Source organism: Macrotis lagotis, chromosome 4 (assembly GCF_037893015.1).
Source record: "Macrotis lagotis isolate mMagLag1 chromosome 4, bilby.v1.9.chrom.fasta, whole genome shotgun sequence".
Lineage (NCBI taxonomy): Eukaryota > Metazoa > Chordata > Mammalia > Peramelemorphia > Peramelidae > Macrotis > Macrotis lagotis.
In genome coordinates, this window is record NC_133661.1 from 209,530,420 (window position 1) to 209,555,025 (window position 24,606).

The 24,606-nt window shown below is 35.4% G+C and overlaps 1 protein-coding gene and 1 pseudogene across 5 annotated transcripts in view; one reads left to right on the forward strand and one right to left on the reverse strand.

The window, feature by feature from the left end:
• AKAP6 (A-kinase anchoring protein 6) overlaps positions 1-24,606 on the reverse strand; it is a 474,513-nt gene that overhangs the window by 322,896 nt on the left and 127,011 nt on the right. The window lies entirely within an intron of this gene.
• Positions 15,646-21,564, forward strand: LOC141520493 (large ribosomal subunit protein P1 pseudogene; annotated as a pseudogene).

Genomic DNA, 24,606 nt, shown 5'->3' on the forward strand with positions numbered 1-24,606 from the left:
AGAGAGCTACATTAACAACTATGAAGAAAGGTCTTGTATAGGAGGAGACACATGATCTGAGCCTTGAAGCTGAGGTTCTCAGAGCTGGAGGTGAGGAAGGGGTACATTTTTCCAGATGCAGCAGAGGTTTCTGTAAAGTCATAAAAACAGAGATAAAATATCCAACTCAGGGAATAACAAGTAGTCCCCTTGAGCTGGATTGTGAAGTGAGTAGAGAATAATGAAGAAATAAGCCCAGAACATAAAAGGATGAGGTTTCCTACACTAATGCTGTCTACTCCTCAGAAAGCTCCCCCCTGAAATGTATATACATATTTACATATTTAGTGGTTCATAATATTATGTAGCATTATGTAATTTCATATACATTATATTCCCAACCCCTTTCTAGATTGTATTAAGAGATATTTGTACATATTCAACAAATATTATTATTATCATATCACAGAGCTAACACATGATTTTTATACATTATCACATAGCTAACATTTATACAGACTTCTAAGATTTGCGATATGCCTTTTATGTATTCACTCATTTGATCATTACAACAATACTGTAAGGGAGGTGCTAGTATTATCAATGCTTTATTTATGAGGAAACTGAGGCTGTTTAGGGCTCTACAATTAGTAAATGTCTAAGACAGAATTGAATTCAAATCTTGCTGATTTCAAGCCTGTTATTCTGAGTTCAGATGTCACCTCTGACACTAGCTGTAGAATGTCAAGTTAGAACCTCTCTGAACCTTAATTTCCTTGTCTACAAATTAGTGGTAATAATGAAGTACTTATTTCACCAGCTTGTTGTGAGGCCTAAAGGAGATAATGAATGTAAAGTGCTTTACAACCTACAAAACACTATATAAATGTCATCCATTATTATTTAATGGCCATCATGAACAAATAAATTTTCTTTCCTTATCTTTCTTATTGTCTCTTTATGTCTTTTCTCTGCTTTTTTCTCTTTTATGATTCTCCTTATCCTTCCCTTTGACAATAAGTTCAACAATATACTTTAAACAAATATTTTAAACACCTATTAAATTCAAGTTTGCATGTACCAAGAATAAAAACATAGAAACAGTACAGTCCCTTCTTTCATTAAAATGTCCACACATATTCTTTTCTTAAGATATTGCTTCTCCAAGCCCATTAAATAGCACTGTAATGACCCTCTGAGGATAATCAAAAATATTACTTATAGACAGATTCTAAATATTCATACAACCTCCCTCTGAAACACTATTATTTGTTGTAGGGTCTGAAATTTGTATCCATTCTGCTTGTTAGAGTCAACCTAAAGATAACAAGAAATTCTAGTCATCAGAAGAGAAAGAGATTGATTCGAAGACCATAACTTATCTCTGCCAATTAGAAATATTCCTTCTGTTTTCAAATGGCACACATGATTGAAGGAAAGGCTAAATGTTTATTAGAGATTAATGAAAATAAAGATTTTTCTTCCAGACTTTATCCTGAATATTAGTCCCACATTTCCAAACACCTACCAGTCCCTTCAACTTATTCTCCTTTGAGCATCTCCAACTCATCATGTCCAAAATGGAAATCATTAAGTCTCCCCTTCTCTGAACACTTCTTTATCTCTGTTGATGGCATCAGTCTCCTTTCACAAACCTAGATTTGTCACCTTGAAGTCATCTCCAACTCTCTCTTCTCTTTTACCTTCCTCCCTCCAAATAGTTGTCAACAAAATAAATCTACCTGTACATTATCTCCCCTGACCATTCCCTTTTCTCTATTTATAAGGCTTCTATCCTATTTCAGGCCCTCATTTAATCCTTCTAGATCAGATACTCTTAACCTGGGGTTCCTGGATAGATTTCAGTCCATAAACTTTGTTAGGAAGAAAAATCATTATTTTCACTAATCTCTAATAAACATTTAGCATTTCCTTCAATTGTGTTAAAAAAAAAAGCATCAGTCTGAGAAGGGTTACCTAGGTTTCACTGGACCATCAAAGAGGTTCAAGACACAAAAATGGTTAAGAATCTCTGTTCCAGATTACTGAAGCAGCTTCTTAATTGCCATCTCCATTTATAATCTATACTTCCTCCCATCTTCCACAAAGCTACCAAAATAATCTTTCTGAATACCTATCTCATCATATCATTCCCTTGTTCTAGACTCTTCATTGGCTCCCTATTGCCTTTAGTATAAAATACAAATACTGTACCTCAGTTTGGCACTTAAAGTTTTCCCAATTTGGCTTTAAATTACTTTTCCAAACTTATTTCATATTGCTCTCTTTTACACATTTCTACACATTCTAGTCAAATTAATCTATTTAGTGATCAACAAACTAAGCATCCCATTTCTACATCTATGCTTTACAAAGTTACTCCCTATACCAGGAACACATTACCTCTAGTCCTCTATTTTTCAGGACCTCTAACTTGCTTCAAGGCTCAGCCTCTCTGCCACCTACTTTGGAAGTCTTTGCCAACTCCCAAGTTGTTAGTACTAACTTTATTCCTCTTCAGGTTACTTTGCATTTAATTATTAATGTAGCTGTTATATTACCCAACCCTCCCCAACTTCCATCCCCTGTAGCTCCACCCTTTAGAATGAAGGTTTCTTGAGAGCAGAGACTGGTTTAAGTTTCTCATTTTGACTATGCCTTCATATTCCCAACTCTAAGAGGAATATCTTGTACATAGTAGGCTAGAATGCAGAATGGATGGAGTGCCAGATCTAGAATTAGGAAGACTCACCTTCCTGAGTTCAAATCTGGTCTCAGTCACTAATAATGTGATGCTGTGTAAGTCCCTTAATGTAATTTGCCTCAGTTTCCTTTTCTTCAAAATGAGTGGGGCAGGAAATAAACCACTCATTATCTTTTATTTTTTATGTTTTTTGCAAGGCAATGGGGTTAAGTGGCTTGCCCAAGGCCACACAGCTAGGTAATTATTAAGTGTCTGAGGCTGGATTTGAATTCAGGTACTCCTGACTCCAGGGCCTGTGCTCTATCCACTGCCCCACCTAGCCACCCCCTCAAGAAAACCCTAAATGGGATCATGAAGAGTCAAACATGACTGAAATGACTGAACATCAACAACTCTAAGTGCTTATTGAAGGGAAGCAAATTTGACAGAGAATGAAGATATTGAATTTTGCTTTTAAGTTTTGCAAGTATCAAACTCTCTGAAGGAAGCAGTCTGAAAAAATGACAATGCTTTGTGCACACAAATGTATACTGGCTTATGAAAAGGTCACTAAGGGCTTTGTTGTTTAACTTGTTCATGTAAAGATTAAATATGTAGACAGTATATGTGGTGCAGTCTCATAGAGAAGCCTTGAAAATAGCCTCTTGACAAAAGAAATAAAGAATGCTCATTTCTTTTATTCTCCTGCATGTGTACTTCCTACTGTGAGGTCAGGTAGCAAAAATTAAAAAAATAATCTAAGCTAGTCTGTGTGTGTCTCTCTCTCTCTCTCTCTCTCTCTCTCACACACACACACACACACACACACATACACACACACAGATACACACACACACAAATATCAATACACACATAAGTGATATTTCTAATATTCTTTTTTTTTTTTATAAAGGGGGCTAGCTCTATGTATGATCTATTTCACAAATCAGAACTGGAAAAGATCTAGTAAGATATCATAGATTAGATTTAGAAATGAAAGAGATCTATTTTAGAAATTCTATGACTAGTGGATAAAGTGCCGAACATAGATTTAGGAAGATTTTGATTCAAAACCTATCCTCAAGTACTTACTGCATGCACTCTGATTCTAAGCAAATGGCAATCTTTCTGAAGTTCTGTTCTTTGTCCATAAAACAGGGATAATGAAAACACCTGAATCCCAGGAGAGATGGGAAGGTACAGTGAGGTGATAGATGAAAAACACTTTTCAAATCTTGAGGAGTAACATAAATGCTAGTTATGGCTGTTATTGTAATTATTATTATCATATAGTCCAACTCATTCATTTCATAGGTGAAGAAACTGAGATCTAGTTAAGTTAAATGATTTGTTCAAAGTCACTAGGTGGCAAAACAAGAATTTCAATTCAGGTCCTCTAACTCCAATTGTTGATTGTTTAGTCCTTGTTTTACAGATGAGGAAACTGACACCTAGAAAGAGGCAGCAATAAATATATCTCTTATATATATATACAATGCCAAGGAGCATCTACCACTGGACAGCTTTGACCTTGGAAGTTTCTGTGATTTTGGTATTGTTCAGTTTCCTTATCTATAAAATAAGGGAATTAGAATACATAGCCTCTAAGGTCACTTATAACTCTGTATCCATGATCCTTTTCATCCTTCCAGTTCTAATATCTTAAATGTCTATACCTCGGGTGAAAAGAACAAATTATTCAAATAGGACTGAGGAAGGAAGGGAATGAGAAATGAATTGCTATGAAAAGGGGAAAGGGGGTGCAGATAATGCTGTATTATGGAAAGATCAACAGCATACAGTACCTAAATAAATTCAACATGGTGACTACTGACAGCTGATGAATGGATAATATTAACTATAGATAGTGGTTTTTTTTATTTTTAATCTCTAAAAAATAAATGAATATGATATCTCTCATTTTCCTCAATGCATTTTTGTTTTGCTTTGCATCAGCATTGTATCATTATTTTTACACTCAAAATTGAAATAAAAGAGGGGAAAAAATCCTCATGTCGACAGGCTTATTTGAAAAAAATGTTACTAAGCAGTAGTATTTTCTCCTAATCTTACAGTCCTGACAGTTAAAGTATAGTTAACCTAGCTTTCAGATGGATATCTGATGGGCTTTTTCATTTCTTCTTTTTTAAACCATCTTCTTTTAATCAGGCAGAGCTCTATTCTTTAAAGGAATTTGTGATGAGCCCATATGCTTAAAAATGGATGGACAGTTTTGTAGTAGGCATTGAGCATTGTACAGTTTATATCTAATTTACTAAGATCAAGCTAAAAAGGGAGTTGTGTGCTGAAATGAGGATACTCAGAAGTGTTCTCCCATCCAAGAATGACATTAAGAAAACTCTTTGTTTTATTCCATAGGGATCTGTCTTCATTTTATTTGGATATTCCATCAGGCATCTCAGATGGTTTTCTTTGTTTCATAGTTTTGTTTGCTTGTTTGTTCTTATTATCTAGAAATATAATGGTTCACCTTCTTTAAAGAACAGAGCAGGTCAAAGAAATTTAAGTGAGAAACTGGACATATGAATTAAATTTACATATATATGCATATATAGTTATTGATAACCTTTGTTATTATACCATAGTCTTCTTAAAAAAGAAAAAACACTTTCCTTTCTCTTCTCCTTCAGATTGAATTTTTATTTGTAAGAAAAAAATAATTAAATCAAAACAGTCAAATATAATAAACACATCTGACAAAGTCTACAGTATTCTATCTCTGTAGCACCCTGTTTCTCAGGACTAAGAAGGGAAGAAGAACATATTGTTTTTAATGTGAATTTAATAAATACCTCTGATCTTTACAACATACTCATTCTCCACTTTTTGATAAAGAAAAGAATTTAAATAGAAAACTTTCCATATTGGGGTAGCAATGGAGACAGAGAGACTCAAGTTCAAATTTGATTTCAAACACTTGACAAGTCATTTAACCCTGATTGCCTCACAAAAAAAAAAAAAGAAAAAATCCCATATAGGAAAGTACCATTCTTAGTTACATTATCTATTTTTCAAGAGTCTGAGATCATATAAACTCCAAAGTGAGATTTTTACATTTCTTGAGAGCAGGAACTAAACATTCATTAACTTCCTAAAGAGTTTTGCACAGTCATCATTTAATAATAAGTTTGCTAAGCTGAATTAAAAACAATTCATGGGATAGTATTTTAATGGCCCCAAAGGTCATTTTTTTTATTCAATAAGATATGATAAGAGTATAATAAGCATGAGGTAAACAATCAAAGTTCTACTTCTGAATTTTCCATATTAATGAGTTGTATGATCTTGGACAAGTTATTTAGTCTTTCTCTGAATATCAGTTTCCTGATGTAAAGCAAAGAGATTGGACAAGATAATCTCTAAGATTTTAGATAGTTTTATGATTCTGTGAACACCTAATAGGCTTATAAACTAATAGAAAAGCTAAGAAAAATGGATGCTGATGATGGAGATAAGGTTGATGTGCTTCAAGCTTTGCAAAGTGGTATAGATATGTTAATTCATTTGATGCTCCCAACAGCCTTTTAAGATAAGTTTTATTATTATTGCCATGTTACAGATTAGGAAACTGAGGCACATATTGTCAATTGTTAAATGTGAGTGTCTAAAGCAGGATTTGAATTCAGATCATCCCAAATCCAAATCTTGGGCTCTAGTCACTGTGCCACCTCGATGCTATTGTCATCTATTGACTCCTTGGACACATTCCCTACCTTTTTCAATGATAGCAGTACCTAGTTCAGAGTTTTCCATTCCACTCCATCTTCTGCCCGTCCATTATAAAATTTTGATAACTTCAGCATTTATACTGGCCACCCTGCATATCTAACCACCCCTTTCAACTCTGATGACCTCTTCTGCTCTACTTAAACCTAATAATGAGATGGATAAATCACAGACTTTGATATCCCTTGATAAGATCTGTTATTAAATGACAATGATTCTTCCTTCTTTTGCTCCTACTCACAGGAAACATACTTGCTTCTCTTATTACTATATTTGATCCATTTAACACAGTCTTTAACACATTCTTTCAAGTCACTAATCCATTCCCCTGTGTTCACTTCCACTGTCTGAACCTACAGAAAGCATTATTCCTACTACGTTAAAATTTCTTGCCCCATTCATCTTCTGGCATTTCTGACCTGTGAATTCATTCTTTGTCACTATTCATGGAACAGAGCATTTGAACAGAATCAGAGTATCTTAGCATTGGAAGGGAACTAATCTGTGCCATGGGAATAGACCCTGAATCTATGATCTAAATGGTATAGGGAAAGGTAAGAGGAAATTACCCAAATATGGAATTTCCTAGATGAGGATATTACCTCTAGTAATGAATGGTGGCACTTTTCTGCAACTTAGAGTCTTAGAGAGTTGCCAAAATCATTGAAAAATGAAGTGGCATGCTCAGTTTATATAATCAGTATAAGTCAGAGGGGGATTTCAAATTCAGGTCTTCCTGAATCTGAGACCAGCTGTTTCTCCACATTAGAATGTAGCTTCTCTATTTTAGTCCAATTCATCCCCTAACAAGAATCTAGTTTCCTCACCTTATTGATGCAGGGGGAAGATAAAGAGAATTTGAATGTAACAGAAAGAATTTAGGTGGAGATGTAAATTGACTCTTGAGATGTAAATTGACTTGTAGTAGAGAATTATTATTGTAAATGAAACAATTGTAATCTTAAAAACTCCTTGGGGTGGAGACCTCCCCCCATTCTTACAGTATCATCGATTCATTGTTTAATATAAAATTTGTATGCTGATCTCCTTAGGCTTTACCCTCTACCTAATTCCTGGTCTAGTAAGAGAAAGGGAGTTCACCTTTTGCCCTCTGGATGAGAGGCAAGACATAAAAACCTGATCTATCTCAAGAAGCTCAGGGCCAGTTCAGTCTTCTCTGACCATGGCCCCAGTCAAGGTTGCTTGGGGCTGTTCTTTTATCTCTCTCTCTCTCTCTCTCTCTCTCTCTCTCTCTCTCTCCCCCTAGCCCTTCCTATGTCTTGTAAACTTTTTAATAAATTTTTGTTTTATTTCCACCCATGCTTTCCCAGTCTGAATAATGATTCCTTATAGGCAAAATCGAACCCAAGTAGCCAGCAGCTACATTATAGGCCACTTTTTTTCTAGATGTACTCAGTTTTTCAATGTCTTACCTAAAATATGCTATTCAAAATCAAAAAAGAATACTCTACTTGTGGTTTGAGGAGGGTGGGTACAGAGGAATTATCATCTCCCTGATTCTGAATCTCCACATCCACTAATGGAATCTATAATTTTTTTAATAGAGTGTAGGTCCTAAAGTCAGGAAGTCTTATCTGAGAAGTCATTTAACCCTGTTTGCCTCAGTTTCCTCATCTATAAAATGATCTGGAGAAGAAAAAAATGGCAAACCATTCCAGTATCTTTGCCAAGAAAACCCCAGACAGGATTACAAAAAATTGGACTTGATTGAAATGACTCAACAGATACCTCTAACCACAGGAAAAAAAGATATCTACTACTCACTGAAGTTGATCCCTTTATGTCTAACACTGATCACATTTGTTCTCACATATTCTAGAATCTTGCTTTTCTAATTCATCTTCAGTCTTTCCATCATCTTCTTTAAAATGAGGGCATTGGACTAAATGGTCTTTGAGGTTCCTTCCAGCTCTAAATCTATGACCTTTGGTCATTGCAATCCATGATCTTATAAGTGCCTCCATCTTTGCCTCTAAGGAATAATTGACAGAACCCAGAAACTGTATGAATGTATTTATAAAGCACTTCTCACCCAAATAAAGTCATACCTAAATAATTGGGGAAATATCAATTGCTCATGGTTAGGTTTGAGTTAATATAAAAATGATAATTCTACCCAAATTAAATTATTTATTCAGTGCCATACCAATCAAACTACCAAATAATTATTTTACCAAGCCAGATAAAATAGTAACAAAATTCATCTGGAGCAACAGAAGGTCAGCAAGGGAACTGATGGGGAAAAAAATGTAAAGGAAGGTAGTCTAGCTCTACCAGATGTAAAACTAGACTATAAAGCAGCAGTCATCAAAATTTCCTGATACTGGTTAAGAAATAGAGTAATTGATCACTGGATTAGGATAAATTTAAAAGAAACAGTAGTAAATAACTATAATAATCTACTTTTTACAAACCCAAAGACATTAGTTTCTGGGATAAGAACTCACTATTTGACAAAAATTGTTGGGAAATGGAATGGCAAAAAATAGGTATAGACCCATATCTCACACACTATACCAAAATAAGGTCAAAATGGGTACAGGATTTAGACACAAAGTGTGACACCTTGGATAAATTAATAGACCAGGAAATACTCTCTCCATGAGATCTATGGTAAGGGGACAAAATTATGACTAAACAAGAAATAGAGTACATTATAAACTGCAAAATGAATGATTTTGATTATATTAAATTAAAAATTAAATTAAAATTTTGCTCTAATAAAATCAATGCTGCCAAAATTAGAAGGAAAGTAGAAAGCAACTTGGAGTTCTGAGAAAGATCTCATTTCATGAAATATATAGAGAAATGCCTCAAATTTATAAGATTTATAAGAAGTCATTTATAAGTTTATAAGTCAATTGATAAATGGTCACAGAATATGAATAGAGAGTTTTTAAATGAAGACATTAAAGCTAAATATAATCATATGAAAAAACTTCAAATCATTATTGATTAAAGAAATGCAAATTAAAACAACTATGAGGTATCACCTGGCTAAGATGACCAAAAAAAAAGGAAAATGATCAATGATAGAGAGGTTGTGGGAGGATTGGGACATTAATGTATTGCTGATGGAGCTGTGAACAGATCCAACCATTCAGGAGAGCAATATGGAACTATGTCCAAAGAGCAATAAAACTGTTTATCCCTTTGACCCAGCAATTCAAATTCTAGGTCTATATCCAGAAAAAATCATAAAAAATGGGGAAAATCCCACATATTGCAAAATATTCATAGCAGCTCTTTTTGTACTGGCAAAGAATTGGAAATTGAAGGAATGCCCATCAATTGGGGAATGGTTAAAATAGTTGTGATATATGAATATTATGGTATACTCTTGCTCTATAAGAAACCATAAATGTTCGGACTCTAGAGAAGCATGGAATGAATTACAGAATGCTGAGCAAAGGGAGCAGAACCAAGAGAACAACGTACACATTAACAACAACATTATGAGATGATCAACCCTGATGGATGCAGTTGCTTTCAGCAGTTCAGAGAGTTGGTCTAAGCCTATTAGAACAATTGTGGACAATGGAATCCCCATCCAGAGGAAGGAAAACAAAAACCAAAAAATCCTTCAGAATCTGTTGAACACTACATTCACCTTTTTTAAAAATATCTCCTATGTATTTCTTTCCCTTAATCCTAATTCCTCATACTGAAAATGACTAATCTGTAAATACATTTATCACAAATATGTATGTGCAATGTTAACCTGACTATTTGGGGCTGAGAGGAAGGGGGGGAAGAGAGGGTGAAAGGAAATTTTGTAATTTGAAAATATACATGTATATATGGATGAATGTTGAAAAACTTTCATAAACATATATTTGGAAAATAAAATATCCATGAAAAAGGAATAATTGACAGGAAGAATTCAAAGAAATATGCAGAAATAAGCAGAATGAAGAAAGCAGATCCCGAAGAACAGCAAACTCAATTACTACAACCACATAAATGAAGACAACTTTAAGTGGCAATACAACTCCAATCAAAAACATTTGACAGGATATTCATCTATGTCCAATTTCTGCCAGACTGTTTTCCATTTTTCCCAACAATTTTTACCAAATAAGAATTCTTATCCCAAAAACTTGTCTTTACACCTGTCAAATATAAAGTTACTATATTTATTTGCCATTTTGACTTAAATGTCTGCTGCATTCCATAATCTAACTTTTTATTTCTTAGCCATTACCAGATAGTTTTGATAATCACTGCCATAACTATTAACCTATATAAAGTACACACACCCTTACTTTTAAAAATAAAAAAGCTATTAAAATTCAAGATTGGATATGCTATTAGTTACAATCTATGCTATTTTACTTAGCTATTTAAACAATACAGAATGGTTATATATATTGTGGTGGAATCTATTATGAATAATTTGGGGTCCCTCCTTTTGCTGGTTTTTCCTGTTACCTTAGTAGGATTCCTTTTCTATATCCTTCACTGACTCCTCATCTTCTACTTGACCCTGGGACCCTGAGCCCCAGGAAAGAAGTCACCACTTCTAGTCCCACATGGATCCCTCTTACTACTATCGGAGGGTGTCCTTTCTTTTAAATAATGGAATTCACTAAAACTCTGATAATTTTCCTACATGCTTTTGAGCTCTGGCAACTGTAGCTTTTACTTCAGATCTGGTACTTCACCTCTACCCCGAAAAACATTGTGTCAGGTGAGACCTCATGATTTCTAGTGCAAAGCAGACTTACCTGCTGCTACTTTGCATCAATCTTCATGTTATGCTATCTCACTAACCCCCCCCCTCCACCACCTATACTTTCCACCTATAGCTTTTGAAATTAGCAATTATATTATTATTATCATTCTTGGAAATGATGGTCCAATCAATAGCTCAACATCCCTGTGATTTTCCAATGATCACATCCCTTCCCTAACCATTTTCCTCTTGAATGTACTAATATGTAAGCTCTTGTAGAGTGGAAATAAAGCTTATTTTTAAATTTGTATTCTCAGCACTTAGTACTTTATAAATGCTTTTTCTTTCATTAATTCATTGAAGAGGGAAGAAATGGTATACAGTAGTAAAAAAAGAATTGAAAAGGACAAAAGAAGAAAATGAAGTAATTCAAGAGAATAGACTCTGGTATCACAAAGGTTCAAGTACTGAAGTTCTAGGGTTAGATACTATCTCTGCTCTTTAGTCTGAATGGCAGAGCTTTAGGAAATGAAAAGTTTCCAATAAAATGATCAGGCTTGAGATTGTCAAGTGGTCAGAGACAAGGAAAGGAAGTGAAGGGATTGGAACTGTCTGATCTTTCTGTTTTGTCTAGAATAGTGGGATGTTATTCTTTAGCAATAAGGGTGAGTTTAGGATAATCCCTCTAGTATTTCTGATTTCCCCAAACTTCAACATGGAGTCAACCACTTTTTTAGCCTAGGATTTCCCTCTGCTATGCCAATCCTTTTTCCCACTTCTTAATTCTTATCCTCAAGATTTTTTTTTTAGGTTTTTGCAAGGCAAATGGGGTTAAGTGGCTTGCTCAAGGCCACACAACTAGGTAATTATTAAGTGTCTGAGACCGGATTTGAACCCCGGTACTCCTGACTCCAAAGCCAGTGCTGCTGCCCCTATCCTCAAGATTTTAACATTATACCTCAGGGCAATAATTTCTGATTCCTTCCTTCATCTTACTTACATGTATTGTCTTCCCCAATTGGAACAAAAGCTCCTCAAGGATATGGTCTGTCTTTCTTTTTGCTCCTATCTAAATTTTGAAGTTTGACATATAGTCAGAAGTTATTAAAGGAGAAAGGAAGGGAATAAACATTTCCATAACATTTAATGTGGCAGGTGCTTTGCTTAAGGATCACTGCTATGAGAAAAGTGCTATTATTATTCCATTTTAAAGTAGAAGAAACTGAGGCAAACAGAAGCTAAATGATTTGTCAGGATCACACTACTAGTATCCAAGATCAGATTTAAGGATCTTCTTGACTTCAGGTTCAGCACTCTAATCACTGTACTACCTATTAATCAAAATGTCTTACCTTCCTTTTTGTCTGCCTTCTTAAGGTCAAATCCTTGTATGTCTATGACATACATCTTGATCAAATCATTTCACTTCTTGGGAACCCACTTTGCTCATCTATAGAATGAGGGGACTGAAGTAGGTGATACCCAAGAGCCCATATATTGTGTTTGTGCAGGCCAAGAACTTTTTTGCATTTATAAAAAGGGAATTTGTATAATTCCTAAGGCAAAACAAAAAAATAATATAAAGGGAATGTTACCAGAGTCTAAAGACAATAAAGTCAATAGAAGAGTGTGTGGGGGGGGGAATAGACTAGTGTCCCCCTTATGGAATTTTGAAGTAGAGGATTTTTAAAACATGCATCAAGAGCCAAACATAAAGTAGAGTGAAGACTAGATGCCCTATGCCAATGTTTGTATCCCTAATAATGCTCTATATGCAATGAATATATCATACAAGCTCTCATTTTTCTCTTCATCCAAAATCTGAAACCATGTCTTGATATAGAAGCTGCTTTGTATGTATATTTCTTTTTAAATTTGTTGTATGTGTTTATCTCAGTCTTGCAAATAAGCTCTTCAAAATTATTTTCCCACTAGAAATTGTCAATATGCCTTGAACTCAAGTTACCAATAAAGATTAATTAATCTACCATGTTATATTAGAACAGGAACCAAGAAGATTTGAATTCAAATCTAGCCTCAGACACTAATTTTATGACTCCCAAGCAAGTTGTTCAACTGAACTGTATGCCATCATTTCCTCAACTGAAAAATTGGGATAATAATGGCACTTACCTTCCAAGATTGTTCTGAGGATCCAACCAGATAAATACTTGAAAAATGTTTCACAGATCTTAAGTATAAATCACTACCTTCTAAATATAAATATAAGTATATACTTATAATATACTTATAAATATAAGTATAAATCACTACCTTCTAAATAGGAGGAGTAGGAGCAAGAGTAAGAACAGGAGTAGGAAGAGGAGTAGTAGGAGGAATAGGAGTAAGAATACGAGTAGGAATAGGCTTTTGGGAAGATTCCATTTTACAAAATCTTATTCAGTTTCAAAATTTTGTCACATCTAGGAAGAAGTCTCATGTTTCATGAGAAGTTTCATGTCAATTCATAAATCATTATTGCCTCTAACAAGGCAAACAATCCATGGAAATCCAGTAAAATTCAACAACAGTAGGCAGAGCAAAAGGTTACCTCATAGAGACTAGTATTGTTTTAAATTATAAGAGAGAAATGGAAGTGATAAATGGATCATACAATTAGAACTGAAAGGTATGTTATAGAGCCCTGAGTTCAACATTTTCACAGATGAAGATACTGAGGCAATTAAAAGGTTCAGTGATTTGCCCAGAATCAGAGGCAGGATCTGAACCCGGATCTTGATGGTTTGACCAGTAACCTACCTATGCACTATTAAACAGATAATAACTTAATCCAGGTTCCTTATTTTACAGATGTACAAAGTGAGGTCCCAAGTTGTTAAGCAACATATCTTTAGTTAATCAGAGAGCAGGCAAACAAGTCATGATTCAAATCACCAACTGATGCTCTTTTTTGCTATACTTATATGTGAAAGCTTTCCTGGCGTTTGGCAAATATTTTTTCCCTTGGTCAATCTACTGTCATCCTGCCTATCCATAGACTATTATGATTATATTCTCACACTTTCTCCTGCACCATTTCCTCTTGGCCACCACAGCCTCAGAAGCAAATTGACTCAAGACTACAGGAATCTACCTTCCCTTCTCCCTCCCCCCCAATACACAGTTCCCAATAGCTATCCTCCAAACCTATTATTCATTTCTTCTCACTTCTGCCACTTAGAGTTCCTGTTTTCCCAAGACTTATTTGAAGTGACATTGAGTCTTCCTTGACCCTCACAATTACTAGATTCCTTCCCCCTTCCCCATAGTCTTATACTTATTTTGCATATATCTATATCAACTTATAGATACTAATTCAAATATAGATTCTGTGCCTTATTTTTCTCATTCTTTCTTTCTTGCCCATTCCTATTTAAAAACTCATTCTCTCTCTCTCTCTCTCTCTCTCTCTCTCTCCCCAACTATATCTCTTCCATCCTTTTCCTTCACCTATCCTTTACCTACCCCCACCTTATGGTTAATTAATCATATTCTGTGGGCAAGATTGCCCATGGTTCCAATGAAGAGGGCTGATTCTTTTACACTGAAATCGAGAGTTGAAAATGCTATTATAGCCATATGTTTTTGGTAACCCTGAATATTTTCTGATTAGTAGGTTCTCCATGTAAATCAACACTAAATTTTAAATAACTGGAAAATTGATACAAATAAGTAGATGGAAATTGTTGTAGAATATGAAGGTCATTAAAAGAGATTAGCATCCCATTTGCAGATTTAATGGCACCAAGTGTACAAGAATTGTATGGCCAGTTTTAAATCTGTAAAAAAAAAAATTGCCTATATCAGATTAGGAAAAAGTTAAGGACTTTGAGCCTGATCTTTCTACGTGTCAAATGGCAGTTAATGGAGTTTCTAAATTTCTCATCCTATTTCTATTACCAACATAAGTCACCTCTTGAAGGAGGGAAAAGAAACTAAAGTAGAAGGAGCAAGAGTGGGATTTATTTGGAAATTAGCTAACATTGGTCATGTGAAAAGATGTTTGGAGGTCTGGTATTGGAGAGAAATTGACTCTTTTCAGAAGAGTGACTCTTTTCCATGTGGTCTATTAAAGTAGTTGTAAAATTGATAATGCTAATATGTTGTTTTCTAAGTCAATAGGCAACAGAGAGAGATCCGTTTTTCTAAGGGTTTGACATTATTGCCCTGATCCATCAGTTCCCCTTACTCATCCAAAACAGAAAAGGAGGTCAGCCTGGAAAGTTGTAAACTTCATGAGGCCATGCTGGATTTTAGAGGGTCTCTAGTTGCTTTTCTAAAATCTTAAAAACGAACAATTAATGACATGTTCTAGAACTTTGCCAGGAATGCATGTCAGCTCACTGGCCTTGAGTTTACAGATTCTGTCTCTTTCTCTCTTCAGTCCTACAGTATCATCTCTCTGGAATCTTTCAAGAAGTAACTAGTAGCTCTCTCCTCAGTTGTCTGTAAGGTGCTGGGTTCTTCTTTGGAAGCTAAGGCCATGTTGAGGTGACTCCACTTCAGCTGGCAGCTAGCACCACTACAAACAACTCTCCTCCATCCCCCGAATCCCTGAAATGACCCTCTCTGAGCTCTCCTGCATCTACTCCACCCTCATCCTTCACGTCACAGAAAATAAAATTAACTCCCTCATTAAAGCAGCAGGTGTGAATGTTGAACCATTCTGGCCTGGATTATTTGCAAAGGCTCTGTGTAATGTCAGTATTGGAAGTCTCGTCTGCAATGTAGGAGTTGGTGGACCTGCCCCAGCAGCTGGAGGTGCTGCTCCTGCTAGTGCAGCTGTCCCAGCTGAGGAAAAGAAAGAAGCAAAAGAAGAAGAATCCGAGGAGTCTGATGATGACATAGGTTTTGGTCTGTTTGACCAAATATTTTTTGTAACATTAAATAAAGGGCTTAATTCAAGTAAAAAAAAGAAGTAACTAGTAATTGCTAGGACTAACTTAAGAATCATGACTTTCTTACAGTTTTATTTATTTATGTTCTTTTTCAAGGCAATGGGTTTAAGTGGCTTGCCCAAGGCCACACGTCTAGGTAATTATTAAGTGTCTGAGGTCGTATTTGAACCCAGGTACTCCTGACTCCAAGACAGGTGCTCTATTCACTGCACCACCTAGCCACCCCCTAGAATTTTATTTTAACTCTTATTGAAATGTCTTAAGTTTAAACTAATGAGAAAATAAATATTTTAATCTTGGTTAATTCAGTTATTCTTTTTTTTTAGGTTTTTTTTTCCAAGGCAATGGGGTTAAGTAGCTTGCCCAAGGCCACACGGCTACATAATTATTAAGTGTCTGAGACCGGATTTGAACCCAGGTTTTCCTGACTCCAGGGCCGGTACTTTATCCACTGCGCCACCTAGCCGCCCCTAGTTATTCTTGTATATTATAAATGCATCCTCAATTTTTCACAGATACACATAAGTATACACACAGACACACACACACACACACACACACAGAGTGAAAGAGTGAATGGGAAAAAGGAAGGGATAGAGGCAGAGAGAGAGAGAGAGACAGGCAGAGACAGAAACAGAGAGATTCTCATTTATTGACAACTAGAGATATTTATACACAGCCAGACATAACCAAATCTCACATTTTGCCTGGTGACTTCTAGTTCCCAAAAGAATACTGCACTATCTATTCAGGACAGCAAGAAAGATCTCTTATGACCTACTTATTTTCACTTCTCATGCTCTGACCAATCAGGTTCATCAATTAGAATTTACCAGGAGTATCACAGTTAACAAATTCTGCTTAGGAGTCATTCACAAAGAAAAGATGCCTTGAGGTGAAGAAAGTTTTAGATATCTTCTGGTCTACCACATTATGCATGCATGTGAGACTATATCTATCTGTCTATCCGTCCATATATGCATGTGTAGATATATGTAAATACAGTTATAAAGGTATGTATATGCAGGTATGGAAGTATATGTATGTATAGAAACATATGATATACATAGATTGTGCATTTACAAAGGCATCTATGCATATATACGTTCATTTATGCACAAATATATATTAGGTAGATAGAGATATGAGAAAACAGTATAAGAAGTGCCGAAAAAGGAAATGGGTAGGTCATGTAGCAAGAATAAAAGATGGACAGTCCCAGGAGTACATTAATTATGAGATAGTGAATGAGAACTGAAAAGGTTCTCATCATTTTCATGGCATACCTTCTCACTTTTCCTGCCTTTGATGGGACATTCCTGAACCTGCTCTAGGGTCCTGGAAATGAGAATAGATAAGAGTTCTCTTTATCTGCCTAGTCCCAAACCTAATGCCTGGCTCTCTAATTTTTTCATTCCATATTTCTAGTCAACTTCCAGTCATGCTTCCTTATACTCTATCCCATCCTTTCCCACTTTTAATCTGAAAATACTAAACAAATCCAGTTCTGTGAAATATCAATCAACTCCCTTTTGACTCCATCCCTGGGATATTCCAGATCAAAATGCTCCTATTTGAATATTACTCCCCTTTTTGTGTTGTTTTCTATTAGAATATAAACTTCTTGAAGGCAGAGACTATCTTACTATTTATATTTGTATTCCCAGCAATTAGGATAATGCTGATACATTGCAAGCCTTTAACAAAGATGCTAGCTAGCTAGTGCGCTCTCTCTCTCTCTCTCTCTCTCTCTCTCTCTCTCTCTCTCTCTCTCTCTCTCCACTTCTCTTTCTCCTTTTTCTCTTAGTCCCTCTGTCTCTTATTCTCTCTCTCCTTCCTTCTTTCTCATTTTTTTCTTTCCCTTTGTTTCTTTCCCTCTTCCTTCCTTTCTCTCTTCCTTCCAGTCACAGTATTTTGGGAGAATCTACTACAGATAGTTTACTGGAAGAGATAGCTAGAAAGACAGACAGACAGATAAACCAACAGACAGACTGACAGAGGGGCGGGCAGGCAGGCAGACAGACAGACTGCAGATAGATAGATAGATAGATAGATAGATAGATAGATAGATAGATAGATAATAAGAGATACTGACCTCAACATCCTACCTCCGAAATGCTGACTGTATGACCTTAGGTAAGTCATTCATTCAAAAGTTTTTAAACTACTTAATGCCCCGATCAAACTTTTAGTATTATAAATTGCAAAACAGTTGAAGAGGATGCTCCCTGTTCCCATAAAATAATCAATCAAAATAAAAAAAAGATAACAAAGTTCACTAACTTTGTTAGTGAACAAGGCATAGGGAATGAAGTTCCAATCCTACTTTTGATATTTGGTAGTTTTTCAGGAAGCATTACAAAGAATCAGCCTTGGGAAAGTTAGCTTTGAGCAAGAATTCAACTTTGGAGAATTTACTTTCCATCTTGAGCAGCAAAGGGGAAGATTTCTCTTTTCTCAAACCTCATCTTGCAGCCCTGAACAAGTCACAAACTCTCAGTCCTCACACAATTTTCTAAGCCTTTTCCATAGAAATAGTTCAATAAATCAAATGTGATAAAAATCATTGCCAAATCTGTACAAGGAAAAAAGGCTTTGAAGAAAAACAAGGATAGAGATTTAAACTAGTGGTTCCATCAGAAACTTAAAATTTGAGGAAAAAGAGTGTCAGAAAGGTTAACTGACTTATTTGTTCATATTATATGGCTCATTCTAATTAGACTTGAGACTTGAGATACCACTCAGATCTTTTGACTCCCAGGCTACATCTTTTTAGTATCTGTAAAAAATTCTTGGAATTCTTTTGTCTAAAGATGATATAGAATTTACTAGTATACTAAGCATCATATTAATTGTACTGTGTAAGTTATTTTTGCTTTTAGCTTTCATTCATCATAGAAGAATTTTCTCTCAAATGCAGTTTATTTTCAAAGTACTGTGAAGACAAAGGTACTATTGTATTGTCATCTTTATCAAACAAAAGTGATGTTTCATAGCTCTTTCTACATCAATAAACAAAATAATCTTTTGTTATCACCTTGCTTTGTTGCAAACGGTATTTATTGGAATGAAAAAATGAAAAAATAGAATCCTTTCTGGGTGAAACATAGGATAGAACAAATTAGCTCAGACCTACATGCAGTAACAAGATCCAGCCTCAAGATGGTGGTAAATAACCATTTCTATCAAGTTTTAGTTTGTTAGCAGCCTTTTTTGTCTTTGCCCCAAGGACCAAAAATTTCTCTCAATATTAAGGAGGATAGTATTTGTTTTTGGGTAATTTTTATGGTAATTAAGGTTCTAATGGACTAACCTTGAGCAATGTTCATGGCATGAATAAGAAATATCATTACAACAAATTAATTGGAAATTTGAATTTAGATTTTTTTATTTCTAGAAGAGATTATTAGCATAAAGAGAGATCTTTGTAATTGTATATAAAAGCCACATCTCTTTTAATTTAGAATATTTTCTCTATGATTTTGGTCACAGTTGTCAAATACACAAGATGACTTTTATATTTTTCCTATTCATTTTTTTAAATGTCTTAATTCTTTTCATTTTTCTTCCTAGGAAATTTTATAATTAATAATAATGGTAATAGTAACTAGAATGTGTATGTTCTATTTTAAGATTTTGACCTCACAATAACACAGTGTGGCATTGATCCTAATATTATCTTCATCTTACAGATAAGGAACCTGGGGCTCAGTAAACAGGTAAGTTAAGATTTGAACTCTGGATTTCATGATTTCAAATCCAACATTCTATTCACTGCCTATTAGTCAAAAAAAAATATTAAGCAGCAAATATATCAAGAAAGTCCTTGTTTTCAAGGAGTCTACAACTTAATGGGGGAAACAATATGCAATTAGCGATGTACAGAATGACCTGGAAATAATCATCAGAGGAAAGAACCAAGAATTAAGAAATAGGGAAAGTCTTTCTAGGAAAGGTAGAATTTTAGCTGTAATTTGAAGTAAACCAGGAGGCAGAGATTAAACAGTGGAGGAATCCAGGCATAGAGAACAGACAACCCAAGTGTTTGGAGTCAGGAGATGGAGCTGCTTGTGTGAGGACTAACAAGGAGGTCACCATCACTAGATTACAGAGAACATGGTGCTATGTATGATATATTGAACATCAAAAGTGTGAGAGAGGGTGGGAGAAGAAGGATTTAAATGCCAAACATGATTTTTTTATTCTAGTTCAGAGTTTATTAAATAAAGAGGTAAGATGGTAATACTTATGCTTTAGAAGACTTTGATAGCTGAGAGGAGGATGGACAAGAATGAGATTTGTGGCAGACAGACCAACCACACCAGTAGTCCAGGCATGAAGTGATGCGGGGACTGTGGTTGTATTGGAGGAAAGAAAGAGGTCTCAGCAAAATATATTACAAAGATAAAATGGCCCTCAAATTAGAAATAGGGAGGGCAAAAGGATAAAAAATTTTTAAATGACATAAGTTATAAGCCTGGTTGACAGGGAAAATGATGGTGCTCTTAATAGTATTAAGAAAGTTTGACCTAAAAAAAACAAAAGTTTAGAAGGGAGAAATGGGTGGGGGGATGCAGGAGATAGATAAGTAGTTCAGTTTTGAACATTTTGAGTTTCTTCAGGACATCCATTTTGGAATGTCCAACAAGAATTTGAAACTGCAAAACCAGAAGTCTACAAAATTATTAGGGTTGGAAGAGCAGATTTGTGAATCATCAACTTAGAAATGATCATTGAATCCATGGGAGCTGATGAGATCATCAAGTGAAATAGTATAGAGGGTCAAAGACCGTCAGGATAGAGTTTGAAGGATACCTGGGGGTTTGTAGGCAAGAAATAGATGAAAATCTAGTAAACATTTACAAATGATCAGACAGGTAAGAGAAGAAGAGTGATGCCCCCTAGTGACCTAAATAATTTTCTACATCCTCAAGACTCCAAAGCTCAGCCACATGTGATTCTTCCTTCTCCTGTGAACTTCTCATGCCATCAGTCACCAACTGGTCTAGTCTTCTTTTATGTTGTCTCTTGCATCTGTCTCTTTGTTATTTCTCCCACTGGCAGTAGGTTACTTCAAATTTTTTTGCTTCCAAACTTAGACTAAGCACAACAGCTTTCTAATTGTTCTCCTTGCTTACAATCCATCTCCTGTATCTCATTTTCTGTGTGTTGGTCAGAATTTGTGTGGAAATTCATTCCACTGAGACAGGTTTATCATTTCAGTTGTCCTTAAGTTGAAATCTTAGCTTAGTTCACTGAGAAGTTGAGAAATGTTCATGGTTCCAAAGATAGTATGTGTGACAAGACAGGATTTCAACCCAAATCTAATTTGGATCCTCTATTCCCTACAACTGCATCTCTTAAACTTACTAATTATTCTCCTTTGTGTACAGGACAAAATTCAAAATCACTTATTTCTTCACTCAACGACATTTATAAACATTTGCAGTATGTTCTACAGTCAACTCATTCAACAGGCATTCACATTCCTACAAAACTTCCAAGAATTTTATAAACACCAGCTGTTGAAAAATAATAATTACACCAATAATGAAGGTTAGAATTTTTATAGTTCATACTAAGTGCCTGGACTCTACAAATATTAATTCATTTGAGATAACTATTCCCATAACTATTGTTACTGGGAGGCATCATTATTAAATGGATTGAGAGCCAGATTTGAAGCCAAGAAGATCTGAGTCTTAGATCCCACTTCTGATACATATTTCCTGTAGGATGTTGAATTAATCACTTAACTTCTCAGTGCTCTAAGTAGGTTTATCAAACTCAAATACATTGGATCCCTGGGGTATCATATTGACTTAGAGGAAAACAAATCAACATTTTCTAGTTTTATCATATTTTTATTTATATTGTTAAACATTTCCTAATTTTATTTTAATCTGGTTCTAGTTGTATGTGGCAATGTTTTCCCAGTCAGCTATACCTAGGGTTTTGACAACTCTTTAAAACTCTATGTTGCACAGAAAGTGCTGACCCACATTAATAGAGGGAATTTTTGCACCTGGATTCTCACTAAAACAATAAAATCACAGGTCCAGTTTTTATCCCTGATAGGTGTTATGAGTTGTTTTTATATAATTATAACCTATCTTTCTAACATTTTCTCCAACTATTTCCTTCAGGAACTAATTGTTCCCATAACACTTAGGATCATAAGATCATAGAATCACAGACAGAACTGTAAGGGACCTTAGAGCCCATGCAATTCAAACTTCTCATTTAACAGATGAGGGAAATGAAGCACAGAGAAGCTTCCTGATTTGTCCAGGATTATCCAACTTGTAAATCTCTGAGGTAGAATTTGAATTTAGGTCATCCTAATTCCAAGCCCATTATATCATGTTTTCTGTAGGAGACAGAGACAGAGAGAGAAGAAGAGGGGGAGGAGGAGGAGGAGGGGGGGGGGAATCATATAATTAGAGAACAACCCATATTCTGTATAGTCCTTCTTAAAAATAATTATCCAAATTCTCTCAAAATGATCAGGCTAAACCTTTGAAAGGCAAAAATTAGTGTAACATTTCATCCTGTGGAAAAGAAAAAAAGCAAGTCAATCCAAAGTCAGAAGTGGGCTATCAGAAACATTAAAGAAAAATTCTAGAAAAAAGATAAATCAAGAAAACATTTTTTTTTTGGCAAGGCAAGTGCGGTTAAGTGGCTTGCCCAAGGCCACACAGCCAGGCAATTATCAAGTGTCTGAGACCGGATTTGAATCCAGGTACTTCTGACTCCAAGGCCAGTGCTTTATCCACTACGCCACCTAGCCACCCAGAAACATTTTTCTTAAGAGCTGACACTGCTAGAATGGTTAACACAAGACAAAAAAAAGGGAAACAATATAAATATGTCTGCTATGAATGAGCTTTCTTTGCTACAAAGATGTCAGGCTTTAAACTAATCCTGGGATATTTTGAGTGAGTAGTCATGACACCAGACTGTTGGAGAGAATGCTGATGAAGGGAGGAGTTGGTGTGAAAGTTTTGGAGAGGACACTCATGGTGCCAGACTCAAACTGAGGGGTGGGAGGAGAGAGAGGGAGAGGGAGAAAGAGAGGGAGAGGGAGAGAGGTGAAGGGAAGAAAACTGATGGGAAGGAGAAGAGAGACTGAAACTTGTCTCTCAAGGAACTTTGGGAAATTTCCCAGTGGGTGATAATGGGAACTATCTCTTAGTTAAGTTATCTCCCCTTGTTCTCATCTAAAGAGTGCATTTATTCATGTCTCTGTCAACAAATGGGTCAACTTGCCATGTACTATTTGCAGTAGCCTTTTGTGTAACTAGAAATTAATGATAAGGAATCAAACTGGTGAGTGTAACCTCAAGGTAAGCCCTCCCTCTTAAAAGGGACAAGGGAAGTGGATTTTGGAGACCATAAGAGGGCTAGCCTGCCCCTAACCTTTAGCTATCTTGCTAATTTTTTCCCCTTTTTTCCAGTCCTCAGGTCCTACCTATTAATAACTCACACAAGCTATATTTCAACAACTCATATTGACATACGTATCTTTCATGGGCATTCATGTCTTACACTTAAAAAAATATGAATTGCATTTAAAAATTTGAGGAGGTGGATTTAGACCTCTAATTTCAACTCTATGAAGAACAATGGGCATTAGAACTCCTTTCACAGATGCAGATAAACTGCTGAATTCATCTAAAATTTAGAGTTAGATAGTTGTTTGGGGCACCAAAAGTTTAAATATCCTACCCAAGGTGACACAACCAGTAAGCCTCAAAGTCAGATTGTGAACCCAGGTCTCCTGTCTCTATGGCTACCAGCCATCCACTAAGCTGCACCATCTCTTTAAAATGCTAAGAGAAACTTAAACACTGCTCAAAGGGCAGGCTAGATGTCAAAGTCTGGTGCATTCAAGGCAGTGTGGTAAGAAATTACTTCAATATGAAATGAGCAATTTTAGTATAAATAGCATGACATCTGAACAAATTTGTTATAAATATCAGTCAAGATAACAGAAACCAATCCTAAAGTCCTGACAAATATGAAAGGGCTCCAGACCTCTGGCCAAAGAACAGTGTCCAGAAAAAGACTGTTGATAATTAATCAATTCAGTGACACTGAATGCATTCCTGTCTGAATACCAAGCCAAAATAACCCCAGGGCAAAAGATCCTCTACTTAAAACTAACCACCTGGTGTTAAGAAACTGATGGATGCCTATCACAGATATTACCCTTATTCTTATTTAGGTGATCAAATCTATTACAATAAAATCAAGACCTAACAACCAAAATTTTACTTTATTCAGGTTCTAAAAGAAAGACATTCTCCTGAGCATTTGTATTACTAATAAAGAAGTGATGGATGTGTATGGGTGGTATTTAGTTGACCTTAAGAAAGCATTAAATCTGGACAGAGACCTATTTAGGATAAAAATGTCACCAGCAGCTGGCTCCCTGATTTATACCCAAGATGTTGTAATCTGGCATTTATAAAGATATTTAGACTAATACTACAAGGAATGCCATATTTTCCTTTTTAGACTGTTAGTTGAGCCAATTGTTAGTTAGATATCAACATATGTGAGGTAACAGCATATTCTCTCTGGGATGTGTAATTTTTTTC